General features: G+C 35.0%; 1 protein-coding gene across 1 annotated transcript in view; it reads left to right on the top strand.

Moving 5' to 3' along the window:
• The first annotated feature begins 5,366 nt into the window (after nucleotides 1-5,366).
• LOC132197074 (kinesin-like protein CG14535) overlaps nucleotides 5,367-15,739 on the top strand; it is a 215,579-nt gene continuing 205,206 nt past the window's right edge. Inside the window, exon 1 of the mRNA XM_059620122.1 lies at nucleotides 5,367-5,579. The gene's annotated coding sequence lies outside the window, so the exon portion shown is untranslated. The remainder of the gene's footprint in view (nucleotides 5,580-15,739) is intronic.

The following is a 15,739-nucleotide window of genomic DNA, read 5'->3' on the forward strand; positions in this document are numbered from 1 at the left end:
GCGGCGCTGTTGAAATCTTTTCTTTTGTTCTGCAGAAGGCCGTGAAAAAAGACACAATTAAGCCCTGGTGCCAAGTCTGAGCATCAATTATCTCTGACCACAACAACACCACTACGACTTTTGATGAACGACGTGATTAAAAACACACTCACGTCTAATTACAAGCTTGAGATTCTCTGTGATTGATTAAAACCACAAGCTTCCTCTCTTTTGAGAAAAATTCCCGCAGGCTATCACAGATAGAGAGAATTATATGAAAGGACCCGCAGATTGGTTTGTGGTCACAATTAGATATTTGAAAAAATTACTTTTTTCATACTCATTAGCCGCATTCCCTGCCAGACCTAACAAAAAATATTCCAAGCAGAAAGTGCATTTTAAGGGTTCAAGTTTCCACTAAACTTTTGACACCAGTCAACAAAAAAACTTGCCCACTTGAGGAATTATTGCTCTACTTGTGACACCATACTTTTTGTTTTCCCATGCACCATCTCGCCATGTAATAAAATAATATGCGCGCTCCCGAAATTCCAGAGCGCTGAAAAAGCGGTAAATTTCGTGTTTGTGGTCCAGCAGCTTCCCTCTTCCTTCTGTCTGTGTGTACTTTACGAGTGCGTGTGTGTTGGTCGGCGGAGTAAATATTAACCATCAGGCCCACCGCTTTCGGCTCGCTGCATTTCCAAGAGAGACGAAGAAGCGAGGCGACGACGATGCATAATATTCCAAGGGTTGCATAACATAGTCATAGGAAAACCCTTTTCGACCCCTGAAGAGGCAATTTGATTTTTTTTTCTTTCTTATTAAATTATTGTTTTAACTTCTGTTAATGTGTGCCTCAATTATTAATAATATATATCAATTCTAAGAGAAACTTTAATAACATATTAGTTATAAAAAAAAAACATTTTAGTGCAGAATACTATCTAAAAAATTAGAATAAATTCTTTTACAAGGATTTTACCATTTAGGATTGAATCATAGAAAGGGTGTCAAAATAGAAATATGGCGTTTACTTGATGAGTTTTTTTTAGTTATCTTTTGTTATGCAGCATATTTTTTTTTCTACTCACAGATCAATGAAGAGCTCAAACAACTTACCAAGGTTAAGCCGAGTTTTAATTGACAGTATTGACACCTTGAAAAAAAATAGAAAATTGGTCAATTTATCTAACAAGTAACAAAAATATAATTTAATTCTGATCAAGTTATAATAGAATTAAAATTTAAGTGAATCGTAAAACTACCAGCAGATGAAATAATTTTTTCATATTGGTTTATTGTGGTTGGCCCGAAACGCATGCAGGCTTATTCTAGGCAATATTACCGCGGCAGTTTTCAGAGTGCACGTAGATCAGCCAAGAGAATATCCCCTTTTAAATATTAGGCCAGCACATGTGCCTCATAAAGAAGAGCAGATCAGAAAATACACATTACACACAGAGAAGCGCGCGCCCAGCCAGCCAACATCCCCTTTGAGCGTTTTGTTTATTATGCGCTGCGTGCCTCCGAAATGCATTTTCCGCCTTGATGGATGGCATCAGTCTTCAGACACCCCCGTTTGCAATATTCCCAAAATTACTTAAACTTATCTCAAACCCTTTAAACATTTTAAGTTCGAGTTTGTATCAAAAATTTATGACTAAAATCTTTTCATTTTCTTTATTTATTAAATTTTAAATCAACCTGTTAAATGTGATTTAAGATACTTAAAATTTTTGGGGCATTTTTTTACTTCTGCTTCACGTAAAACTCCCTTTCATTATTTTTTTACGCTTTGCAAACTCACGTTCCATAGTGTTTTTCCTCGTTTTTTTATTCCTCTTTTTTGTATCATTTTTTTTTATAATTACGCGCCACAAAAACACTTTCAGGAATGCGAAGTGTATTTGCATGTGTGTGTGTGTTTGGCATAAAACACACCTCATTATAATTCAATCTGACACGAGGCGGCGTAATAAATTAAATGAGAATAAAAACGCGCGCTGCTCTCTCACTCCACTCTCTGCTATTCTGCCAACAATAATTCCGACGAAGCAACGAGCACTCGCAAAAATGCGCCACACAGTCCTCAACTCCGCTCGCAAAAATGAAATATAAATCCGCGCACAGGTCGATATTAATATTTGCTCATTTCCCCCACATTCGCTCTTGTGTTTTTCTCACTTCGAGTGCGCGGCAGTGAGAATAGCTTTATTTATACTGTGAAAAAGCAATGTTGCGAGTTTCTTTTTGTAAACCAAGGTCCGCTCGTCAGAAAATTTTGATTGTTGTCGAGCTCTCTGATTGGGTACAATTTTACTTGTACCCAATCAGAGAGCTCAAACAACAATCAAATCATTTTTCATTGCTGCTGATGCGCGGACCTTGTTGTAAACCTTTCGGTATTTATAAGTTTTATTACTGATTTTTTTGTTCTCTCCTTTGGCCTGAACTTACAAAAATTATGTAAAGAAATAAACGTTTTAAAAAACGTATCATTTTTAGTATCAAATAGTATCAAATATCTCAAACACGTCAAAAAATTGTAAATTTTTTGTTGGAATTAGCAGAGTAGATAATAAACTTTTAAAATGGAATGACCAAGAAAGAATATATTTTTTACAAAATAACTTAATAGTTCTTTATTTGTAAAAATGAATTTTTCGCACGTTTCTTAATAACCTTCACTCATAAAAATATTGTAGAAAAACTTTTTTGCAGCTTAAATAATTGAGAATTTAGTTTTTCCGTGTCATATGATATATTTAAACAGTTTAATTGATTCAGAACAGAGGCTTTAGTTCGTTCAAAACTTTGATTTAAAATTAAAAAAATTGTAATTTTTTTTTATTCAATTTGAGGAATTTGCTAACAGCCAATTTTTTTCCAATAAACAGTGTTGAAATATTTATTTTTAAATGATATAGGCACAAGTAGAGTTGAAAAATGAATCTTTTTAATAAAAAATTTTTGCCATTATTTCTGTTTAATAAATTTAAGACTATGAATTTCTTCAAGGATCAGAAAACTTCTTGAAAATTAGTGGTTTGGCAGCAATATTGGCAATGCGGAGAGACATCAATTATACTCCATTTTGCACTAATCTCGGCAATTAAATCTGAATAAATTAGAGGGAGGCAATTAGGACAGAGCTTTAACTCGGAGGGCGAACGGGAGAAACAGGCTGAGTAAGTACATCAAGAACCTACTCGCTTGCGCGCTGGACGGGTAATTGCTTTGTATTATGAGAGATTTTAAAGTATGAGAAGAAGTTTTAGGTATAATTGCCTGGTTGCTCCGCCGCGTGTTTTGCCGTTTCGCCACCAAGGTATTCCTTTTCGTTCCTTTTCATAGCATTTCGCTCCACAGAAAAGACAATCCAGGTTTTACAAACTTCAGTTTTGCTTGGGACTTAAGTAATTTTTGAATTCAGGCAAATTAGCATCTTGTCTTGCAAGTTCATAAAATGGTCTTAATGAACTCTAAAAGTAAGCATAATTATCAAACTTATCAGAGTAAATTTTACATTTTTAGAAATATAATCATAATAAGTTTAAATATTTAAATAATGAGAGTCACAATTTTTTGGAAGTTTATTTATATTTTTTATCATTACATCTTTATCTTTACCTTAAAAGACATTATTTTGTGATCACTTAAAGTTTTTCAAAAAGAGTTCCATAAAAACTGTAATTGGTAATTACATTTTTTTTATCTACAAGTTTTATCTAAAAGTCTTTAAATATTGATTTTTTTTTTTAATTATTTGAACTTTAAACAAATTCATATACAGCTTTTTGCAATATTACATCTGGCATGAAAGTAAATTATCTTACGGTTTATTCGTTTTAATCATAATATTTATTTTAGATTTAATATAAATTTATGTATTAATAATCAATCTGAATTGAGCAATGTTTAGTGAAAAATATCTGAAAGTTAAAATCTTTAAGCCCTTAGATAGCGAGGTTTTGGCCTTTAGGCTTGATTTAAGATCATAATCTCTCATATTATATTCATTGCAATAACGCAGAGCTCCGGTTGAGAGCTTTCTTTCTTCAGAGTGACCATTGAAAAGTGTATACAAAGAAAAATTTAGCTGGCAGGAGGTAATGGTGTTATCCAAACAAAGTATGTAAATGCTGTCCGGCGCTGATAAAATCCGAAACGTCTCAGCCAGGAATGAAAAGCAGAAGAGATAATGCTGTGCAGGAGAAGCACAAAAGGTAAATGTACAGCTCGTGTCCATGCGCAAGCAACTTGTTGACATGTTGGCCGAGATGACAAGGTGAAAAAGGAGCCGGATGAAAAAATTGAATATATATGCTGATGGCTAACGAAATATATGTTTATTTTTTATTCGAAGCGGGAGCAATATCATGATGAATGGCCGCGGACCGATTGTGTGACGGTAAGTAGTGTCCAATCGTTTCGCCAAATGGATTTCTATGGAAGCATAAAAAAGCACAGGCGCATGCATAGGTGATTGGACGCCGAGAATAAAGTCGCTGTCAGCAGGATGTCTGTCTGCGAACGGCAGTCCGAGAAGTGATGGATCTGATTTTGCTCCACTTCGTGACAAGCACCAAAATAAATTTTACGCTTGCTGTCTGCATCATTATACAAGAGAGCAGTGTAGTTTGATAAACGTTCGCTTACCAAGTTGGATATTAAGAATAAATGGCAGAGTGGAAATTGGCTTTATAATTAAGTGGAGCGTAGTAATAAAATTGCACTAAAAAAAAATCTGAAATTATTAAGTCTAGATTTAGGTTTGGCTGAGTGTCAGATAAAAAAATTTCAAAATCAAATAACACTAACTTTCATATTATAAAAAAAAAAAAAAATTAAAAAAAATCCAGATTCATAGGCCTCAACCGCTCTTCAAATTCCTAACAACCAAAACCAAACTCATCCTATTCTCCTTTCAACCCAGCGCAGGGGGTCCAAGGTCCACTGTTTCATCGGCCATTGCAATTTAGCAGTCTGACCCTTGATGCCTGTCCAGATGAGGGATAAACAATTATAGAAGTACACATTCGCCTGAATTTTTATTTTCATTTCTGAATTCTGATTGCAATTGATCCAATTTTGGGCACATTGTTTGTTCAGGTTTTTTAATATTTTAAATAGATTGTTAATTTTATAAAATTTCTATCTCATATATTAACATTTTGGTGAAGAATTGGAGCTGATTAATTAACACGGAATAGGAGTGATTACGTGTACTTGAATATATGCAAAATACTCACTCAGCACGCTCTCCCTATGCAATGCAAGCGGCGGGAGAGCGAGCAGAGCAGAGAGCGCCCTGGGCCAGCTGTTTTTTCGCTGCGGCGTTGATTTGTGAGAGGAGAGAATAAGAATCAGAATCAGTCTCTCGCTCACTGCCGAGTGGCGAGGTCGTGTTCGCGCCGTTCGTTCTCCGCATCTAGTGCGTCGTCCTCTGTGCCAGTGCGTCCGAGTGGTTGCTTGGTGCTCCTCTAACCGGACCCGTGACGAACCCTTCGACTTCCCGACCCCTGCTTCCCGTTTTGCATCGAATTTGGACAGCACACCGGCGAATTGGCACAGTACTTTGGGAAGCTGTTTGCCCACAAGTAAGTACACACATGTGATTTATAATTAATTATATATCAAATGACTACATATAAGAAATAAGAAAAATGAATTTTAAAAATTTCTCCCGTAAATTTGAAATTGGGAAAATAAGATTTATTTTGATCTTCTTTAGGCACAAAGTCGTTATTGAACATTAATTTTAGGAAAATATGTTATGCAGGAAGTTGGAATATTCAAAAAATAATTTAAGCATCATGAATAGCATTATTTATTTATTATAATATAAAATTAATCCACATTATTATACAATTTTTTTACACGGTATTTTGTAGAAATATTTTTGTCTCAATAAATATAGATAAATTTCACAACTTTTAATACAATATTTAAATATAATCACATTAAATTTATTTTTTCCATTTTTATTTTGATTTAACCATTGCTACTCTTACAATTAGGATAATTTCTTTTCACTGTGTAAATCTGCATATATATTTTTACCAACTATATACATGATAGGATTACCATAGTCTATAATTTATTAATAAAAATTAACTCCTTTATAAGAAAAATTTTCTCCCGAGGGCCAGTTTATGCAATATTTGATTATATCAGAGGTTTCTAATTTCATTAATTATTTAATTTTTTTCTTGTACAATGTTACGTTGGTTACATTGTACATATTTACCACAATTTTTGCTTTAAATACCAGAGTGGGATGAAATGTTTTTGTTTGATTCTAGATTTGATTTAATTTCACTACATATTTGATCAATTTGTCACGTTTCACGTTGCAATACCACAAATAATTAAATTCCGCAATGCCATGTATTCAGTAAATCCCTCTGCCTTCTGTGATATATAAGGTACACATTAATAGAGGGGTTTGTGTATTCAAAGGGTAATTGCACGTGAATCGACATGCAAGTAATACAATTTCGTCAGATGATTGCGGGAGATGCGCCACATATTTGGCGCCAGAGTGATTTTGGTCGTTATATTAGACTTTCAGCTGAGACGAGTCGCGATGTTGACACGCTTTGAAGTCGACCGCGGCTCCACTCTCTCATTCATTTCTTTTTTTTCCATATCGCTTTTAGCCGAGTGTGCTGCCTGGAGATGTGATTATTGTTATTGGCCACGCACATGATGAGACATTCTTTTTCTAGTTCACTCTCTGCTCGCTTTGTTTTTATCTAGTCAACCCACATCAAGAGTCAGATCTTGTCTATTTCAAGTGCTCCTTCGCTCTCGAGTCCTCCAATATTTAAATCACTGCAAGGCTGTTCGAATGAAGCGCCAACAAGCATGGCGATAGATTATCACAATTTATAGGTTGTGATAATCTATGTTTGTATTGCAGAGAGTTAACATTTGTGCTAACTAATCAGGCTTACTTAAGTGTTTATATATCAATGTAGAGACTATTTTGAGAATTTCAATATAAAAATGGAAAATGAATTATTGAACTCTGACGCTTGCCGAATTCAATATTTTTTAAACTTCTTTGTCCCCTGAATACAAATAACTAATCTGTCTTGAATGTTTAATTAATCTATTAATTAAAATAAAGAATTTAAATTTATAAATGTCTTGGTTTAGTGTGTACTTAATCGTTTTTAAAATTTCTAGAAAAATTTCTAAAACCAGAGCAGTCTTGAAAACCACGGATTATGTGTTTGTCTTTGTCGTACGTCTCGTCTGCGCTTTCTGTGCTATCAAAGTCCAGCATTCTTGTCAAAGATCTTTTGCAAGTTTGAAACATTGAAAGAGCGATGAAGAAGTAGAGCACTGGGAGACAACAAAGAGGCAAATGCTCAGCAGCAGGACAAAAAATTTTGGCGAGAGAGAAAGACGGAGCTTTCCGTCAGTACATGTAACCACAGACTTGCTTTTGTATTGAAAATATCGCGCGTTCGCCGCTTTTGTACAAATCTGTTGACGCGCGTCAAAATATAAAAACGCGTGCGGATACATAATTCTCGATCACCGCACACACACACATTGCAGAGAGGCAAAGCCGTTTCTTTTTTTTGCACTTACTCAGAGGGAATAATTTTTTGCGGCTCTCTCCGCCTCGCATATTGGCGGCCGCCGCAACTCCCTCGATACTTTCTGCCAAAATCGATAACCCGGATGTCAAAACAATCAGTTTAAAAAGTTGTGCGGCATTGGGAAATGAGAGTATTTTTTTCATGTATATATATAAATTCTGTGTTTGGCAGGCAGATGATGTAGAAATAAATAAATTCCTCGGCCTAAAAGAGATTTTCCAATCTGGAGAGAGACAATTGTTTCTTTGTTTGATCAAAAATAAAAAAATCTTATTCGCAAGACATGCCCGACGGTGGTTTTGCGGCAGATTTGAAATAACGCAATTTTTTCTTTGACAGAGACGCACAAAGAAGAAATATTTTTCCATCAACCATATACAATATCTCGGTTTTTTGTGGTTCGCAGAATAATGCAATAAAAGAGAACTTCCCGGTAAGCGTCTTATAACTAATTGTAAGCTTGTTTTTTGCTGCGGTCGAATTAATTGCAATTTAAGGTACTTTTAGTAAGACCGCAGTTAACTCACGGATTTCTGTCTTTTGTTGAACGCCTCGTGCTTTTTATTACATGCGCCGGTTTTGAACATCTGCCTGGAAATAATTTTTTGGCCGTATTTAAAGTTTTTGCAAATCGTCGAAACCAGTTCGGGACGAGATTACGCGTGAGTTGCAGAGATGGATTTAATGCGAGGGGCAAAAAAAACGAAAGAAAGAAAATTATCTCCTCCAGAGTCGCACCAGATGGACGACGAGGAGCTCATTTTTCAAAAAATTTCGCTACTAATTGTTTCGCATTATTTCATCGTCGAATGACAAGAGAGAATTTCCAAATCGTGCGCGCACATGTTCGGAGCATAAATTACCACTCTGCTGGCTCGTTAGTGTAAAATCGTCGCATTTTAAATTGCATAATTTTCTCTCATTGTCTCTGCGGCAGCTGGACGAAAAATTGAGAAAATAGGGAAGGTGCGAGTGACAAATGAGATTAGGGCACGATCGCTACTAATTGGCCGCACACAACTCAAACACATGCCGACTTTGAGAGTCGTATAAATTGTGATCAGATGATGTCAGCTGATATCAACAGCGGCGGGCCAATTTTGTAATTTCCGCCTCTTAAAAGTCAATTAAATCGCTTTTAGCAGATTTATCTCTCAGACAAATATTTCTTTATACATTATCGGCGTGGCCTGAATTTATAAAAATTCCTTTCAATAATAAACAAACAAAAATCTGTTTTAAAAGTGTGCTGAATTACCAACGGCGGAATATAAATATGTTATTCGAAAAAATAAAAACGTGTACAACAATTATTGCGCCATTCTAAAAGCAAAAGCTTGTACGTAATGACACTCGACGCTTTTCACATATTTTTATCCGGCGGTCGTGGCGAGAGCAGCTTTTTCAAAATATATTCAAATGCGTGGCCTCAATTGAAGCCGGCTGGTTTGACGAGCCCCACAATAAATCACAACTGCACGATTAATGATGTTACAACTCCGGCTGCAGCTATAAATTATCAATCAAACCTCAACCCTTTATTTCAATTTGCTCGGTCTGGTGTGTGGACCGACGGGCGCCGCCGCCGATCTCTCATCTCTTTGTTGTTTGCCTTTCCCATGCACCGCAAAACGCAAACACCGGCCGCGTGTATTTGGACCGATAACGTGCACTCACCGGCCATTAAAACAACAAAACTCGTGTTGCATTATTTCACGGCCACGCGCGGTCCGAGAACCGATTGTGTTTTGATCGGGCGAAATAAATACGACAGGACGTGTCTGCGAAAGTATATCAAGAGGGGTGGGCATGTTTGTGGAAGCAAATAATCAACCCCGATAATCAGAGCCGCTCACGTCCCTGACAAAATACATTGATAAAGCAGTCAACTAATCAACACTTAAGTCCCGAAGCTTTATGCCAAAATCTAATTATGAAAAGATAAAAAATAAGAGAAGTCCTGTTTTATTATATAGGAGTAATTTTGCATATTTATTTGACTGAGAAAAAAAATTAGAAGTATTGATTGATGATTGACATAAGAAAAGAAAAAAATTTATTGTATACAAGAAGTTTTGAGAGACAAAAGAAAGGAGTGAATTATCAAATATTGCCGTTTCAGTGTTCAACAAAAAATATTAAGATAATTTACTTACAATATAAGATTTTTTTGAAACCACAAGCAGTCCTCATGAGGTTTTTCTTTAGAAATTGCAGCAAGATTTAAATAGTAAAGTATTGTTAATTTGTTTATGATAGTATAATGAAGGAATATTGTTTACGAAAGAAGTTGGCCTTGAATAAATTTTTTTTTTAATTTTATTCAGATTTTATAACTTTTATTTTTTATTTTTTATTTTTGGATCCATAATAAACATTCTATCTGTTCAAACATTTTATACAAAAAATCTCTTGCAAATTTTGTAAAGAGGATAAATTGGCTGACCCCCCCCCCCCCCCAATACAACACAGAGTGTAGCGATCACAGTACAGCATAAACATCTATTACATCTATTAACGTATTTACTCCTAGTTTTAACGTCGCCTTTGAAGTGCAAAAAGAAAGCTTTGCACACCTTCAAGCGTAAATATGCCATTTTTTGAAGCAGGTAAACGTGACAAAGACTTTTTGCACACACAAAAAACAGCGGCACACAGAACTTTCTGATATATTTTTCTCAGCACCAAGCCGTGTTTGCGCGTCCATGTGTGCACCTTTGGTGTCAAGTTGGAGCAAAAAACGCGCTCGCGACCGCCGCCCGTCTGTCTGCCGGACAGGCGAATAATAATATTGAGTTACACAACTTTTTGCTCTCATGATAGACCTGCTGGCAAGAGAGAGCAAAGGGAATTTTTAACTCACTCGGACCTTTTGGCTCGGGAGAAGTACATATTGGACAGCGGCGCACCGCGATGAGATCTTATTCTAATCACCCGAGATATGAAAATCCATCCGCAGCGGACGCGGGTTCATGAAAAAAAGCCGCTTCTTTCATAAGAAGCGAATCTAGCAGCTTGCCAGATGTGCGAACAGATAAGATGATTTCCACTTCCAAGGCAAAAAACTGACCGCCGCTCTTATGAAAATACAGGTTCATCCTTGTGTATAAGTCAATTTTTATAACGTCATAGAAATATAAAATGAATATATTGAGAATAAATGGGCAAATAAAAAATCTGACATTATTTGTAATACTGGCAGGTTTTATTTTATTCTGGATTTTTTCTTCATAAAAACTTAAAAAGTCAGAGATTAAATTTCAAATTTTATTTTTAGTTCTTAATTTTAATCTCTTTCTTTATAATGCCTTTCTGTAGTTTTAATCTTTTAGAAAAGTGACGAAATTTTTGTTTTTAGTTTTGAATGAGTAAAAAATGGTAAATGTGTAAGTGAAGTCGGAACTTGTTTTCGATATTATTAAAAAGCGTGTAAAAATAAAATCAATAACATTCTGGCCAGAAGACACAATTTAGTTTTAATTTTCTAAGGATTAGCATGAAATGATATTTCATTGATATAGCATTGTTCTGTAAACAAGCAATATTTCTATTTAAATTTTAATTAATGCTTCAACATGATATTAATAAATTATCAAAATAATTTTAATCTCCATTCTCTCAAATAGTTGAGTTTAAAATCATTTAAACTGATTTCTGGATGAATTTTTCATGTTAGCATTAAGTGAAGCGGGTGTTTCACATTTATTTATACCAAATCATATTTAACTGGGATGTTCTACTGTAAATTTAATGTAATCTTAAAATCAGGCATATATTCGAACAAAACCACATTACAACCTTCTTATATCTTCAGCTCAAGCAGAGGAGCGACCAATACATTTTTGTTTGAACTCTTCTTTGGTTAATACAGAGGCCTAAAAATCTCCATGCCTTATCTATGTCTCGCTCTTTAGTAAAATAGATCACACACAAGTCAAGTGCTTTTTCTTTGAGACGTTTAAAAAGATGCAGCACTCGATCAAGTTGCCACCCCCTCGTCGTGTGAATCATCCACTCACAGATTAATTTTTTCCCAAGCAGCTCAGCCAAGGAAGTCTCCTGCTCTTCCTAGCTTTTGTGCCCGTCTTGAGCTCTCGCTGGTAATCCATCCACAAAAATACACAGGACACGCGAGAGAGCTGCTTTGTCGTTGGGGTTTGGCGGTGCATTCAGTTTTTTATTACTGGGACCGATATCAGATTGCAAGCCACCGACGCATGCATCTTGAGCACCACTTACTTTTTCTCACCCTCCGGGGGGTCGCTACGTGCGAGGGGTGGTCACCGTGCGCACAGCGAAGTATTAAAAAGCCAGGGTGACATTGGATACAGCTCGAGAGACTCAAAATTAATACACGCTATTAGCAGTGTTTTGGCTGAGAACGACAGCTGTTTCTCGAAAAAGACAAGCTGAGAGTGACTAAACGAGAACAATTCAATGAGTCGTGCCTCGGCTCGGTTTCACCAGCATGAACGCCTCTTGATTTCATGCTGGCTCATGTGTGCGTGCTAATTGATCAGATGTTATTGTTTGTCGCGGTATTAAAATGATGGGACTTAAAAAAAAGGCAAAGGAAACTAAAGAGCTTAAGAGTGAAATGAAGTTTCAAATTTTTGAAATTTTATTGCAGGAAATACCAGAATATCATCACTGAAGAAGAAATTTAAAAATTATGAATTAATAAAACAATAAAGTTCAATAAAGTATAAAACTAGTTAATTAACAAATTTACAGTTTGTTATTATATGTATTTTGATACTGTTTTTAACCAAATTACATTAAAACGTAATATAAAGTTTATAAGATTATTTTATTTATTTTAAATTTTAATTACTTATTTTATCTTTTAAAATATTGTGATAATCTATTCCATAGTTTCAAATTATATTTTCATTTTTATTATGCATATATTTTGTTTTATAAATTACACGTTCCTGCACAAAGAAAGTATCATATTACAAGCAAGAAAATGTATTTTTCAGAACAAAAGACTAGGCATCCAATAATTTATAATCAATCATCTCTCGTTCAAAATGAATTAAATTGAAATTCATTACAAGTGGAAAGAGCAATTAACTACTAACTTAATATTTTATTTTTAAGCTTTGTCAAATTTTACGTCTGTTGATATCACACAGAATAATAATGATGAGGCCCATTTAAAATTTTAACCTCTCATTTTTACATTATGAAAACAGCTGCTTGTGTATTATGCAACCACAACCGAAATGGATTGGAAAATAATAGAAATAATGAATTCTAGTTTTCTAAGCACTATTTTTTTTTCAACGGCGCCTCTTGTCCCAGACGTCACTCGCCGGGCAGAGAATACGGAATTGCAGACGCTCGGGAACAAAAGTCATAGAGAAGTGTGGCAAATATTGAAAAGTAGTCATTGTGCATCTCGCCAGGGAATTATAAAAAGAGACGCGTATTCATCACGACTCACCCATTCATTTTTTATTTTATCCGCTGGCACACGAGCCATTGTGCGCCGAGCGTTGAATCGACCACAATAGGTGAAACTCGTTCAACCCTCGAGTGCGCGAGGGATGGATGCAGCGAATGTGTATCAGCAGAAAATTATGCTGAATACACGGAGTGAGAGGGAGGTTGATGCCCCACTGACTCAGTCAATGCAAATAAATCGCATTACGCACCGATGCTCCCTTTCCATTAGCAGAACTTCGTGAAAGCCGTCTGGGTTTTCAAACCATATTCTAATTCCTTTAACAGTTCAATAATTTTTTAGGTACTGCACCAAGCATATCAAGCATAAAGCAGGTTTCTTTGGAACTTTTCAACCATGTTATAAATCAACAATATTATGCTATTTTATTTTCATAGAGTTCTTAAAAATTTATGCTCGGATATTTATTTTAGGAATCCTATATTCAATATTAACTTCCAATTCAAATTGAAATGTATGCAATCCAAATAACACTAAATCCAGACTCTAAACTTAATAATTTATCAAATTAGCTACAGTTCAAATTTCGCATTAATAAACCAACAACAGGAGGAGTTACAGGGATATCATTTTCTTTCTCTTTACAAGAATAACTAATTAAAAAGTTAAAGATTTATTATCCATGCGAGTTGCAAGAAACTTACAAACTTTTAGCATCAAGTCATATGATAATAAAAATATTTCTTTTATCTCATTAAATTTTGATTGAAATTAACTTCGTTTGTAATTTGAAAATTAATTAATCTGCACTATTTACTTTTAATTTTGGAATTTAATGAGTGGTTCTTTCAACTTTAAGATAAAGCGTTTAGAAAAATCACTGCAACAAATAAACTTTCAATATATCCTCAATACTTTTCTTTTCACAATGTACTGTTTTGGTTATTTTCCCTGTCATAATTGTTCTTGGCAGCTCTAGCTCTCCAGTTGAGCTCTCCCAGGACGCCTTTCATAGCCCACAATAGAGGCGATCTGAGCGGCTGCTGCTGTGCGATTTTACCCCTTTGGCACATAACATGCACACCTTTGCTCACGTACACGCCTCTTTGGTCTAGCATTCTCTCATTATTCAATTGAAAATTCAGAACGCACTCGGTAAAGCGTGCAGCGTGTGTTAAAAATAAACTGCCAGAGGCGCGATAAATTTTAATTCAAGCTCTCTATGAAAATAATGCGGCCTGAAATGAATTTATGTGGCAGACATCTGGTTTGGCCGGGAAAAAGCCTAAATGGGCCGCCGACTGCCGCGGCAGGGGTGCGCTTTTAGTCACACGCGCGTGCAGAGTACTGAGCACCTGTCCCTTGAAATTAGCGCGACGAACTCGCTCCACTGCCACTGAAATTTGACGCTTTAAGTCAAAAGGTGATCTTCTTTTCTTGCAAAAGGGGAGCGTTGATTAAATTTGGCTTTCATATTGAAATTAGATAGTAAACTGGTTAGAAGAATTCATTGAATAATCATGATTCATGATAGAAATTAATTTACCTGTATATTAATTAATAGTTTTTATTAAATCATAGTATAGAAAATGGAATTTTAGGATTTTTTTCATCAGGAGTAATTAAAGAAGTAATACAAACAAATTCACGCTACATTGAATATTCCACGTTTTTAGATTTTCTGAATTTAATTACTGGAATTAAATTTTCAAAGGCAACGAAACATTAAAAATCGCAATCGAAGACTTTTTTAAGCAACCAATAATAATCACAGGTTCACTTGCCTCTGTCCCCTTTGTAGGAAAATTTCCATGTCTAATTAAAAGTTTAGAGTGTCTGGTTGCGCGGTTCACTTTTTTATAGTGGTTCGCTGCCGCGTCGTTTTAAAACTTTTCTCTGCTATAGCTGCTTCATATATGGGGTATTTTTGGAAGACTTTATATGGTGCATGAAAAAGCGATTTTGGGCGTTAATAGACTGAGGTGCTGCTTCGTGTTTTGGGGAAGTGAGCACTTGTTGGTTAATATGGGACCAAAGATAAGTCTCCTGTGTGTTTTTGGTAAATTTATTTCTCCAACTGGTAGCCCAAAGGAGAAATGAGATTTAAATAGATTTAAAAATGCTTTTAAATACGTAAATTCTAGTTAAAATTTATAAATTAATTGTCAGCTATTTACGTTGCTACAATAGCATGCACTTAAACATAAAAATGTCATTATATTTTAATTATATAACGAAATGCTTTTTACGAAAATATATTTCAGTCATATTTGAGCTGTTTGTGCATTATTTAATTTTATTTCTTCAAACTATTGGCACAATGTAAATGACAATTTTAAATAACAATGAATTTTTAACTTTAAATATAGCATCATAGTTGGAGATTAGTTCTGATTAATTCATTTAGTGTGTATACTAGAAAAGTGAAAAAAAAAGATTAATTAATATGATTCTCACATTTTCAGTTATCTGATTGTACGATATCAACACTAATTATGACTTTAGGCAACTTCTGCGATATCAAAATCTTTGGCTTTCTTGATCCAACGTGACAAACAGTTTTTTTCTTCCTTGGAAATTTTTTTGACTGAAAACACACATTGCTAACATAATTTAAACTTGCCGACAGTTGCACGTGTTTTAATTAATTTTGAAAAGGTGTCCGCCGCGTGCATATTTTAAATGAAACATTTTGAAACGTTTCCCTGATGCGAAGGGCGTCTCTCTTCATCAT

This window comes from Neocloeon triangulifer, unplaced genomic scaffold (genome assembly GCF_031216515.1).
Source record: "Neocloeon triangulifer isolate White Clay Creek 2 clone unplaced genomic scaffold, ASM3121651v1 ptg000012l, whole genome shotgun sequence".
Lineage (NCBI taxonomy): Eukaryota > Metazoa > Arthropoda > Insecta > Ephemeroptera > Baetidae > Neocloeon > Neocloeon triangulifer.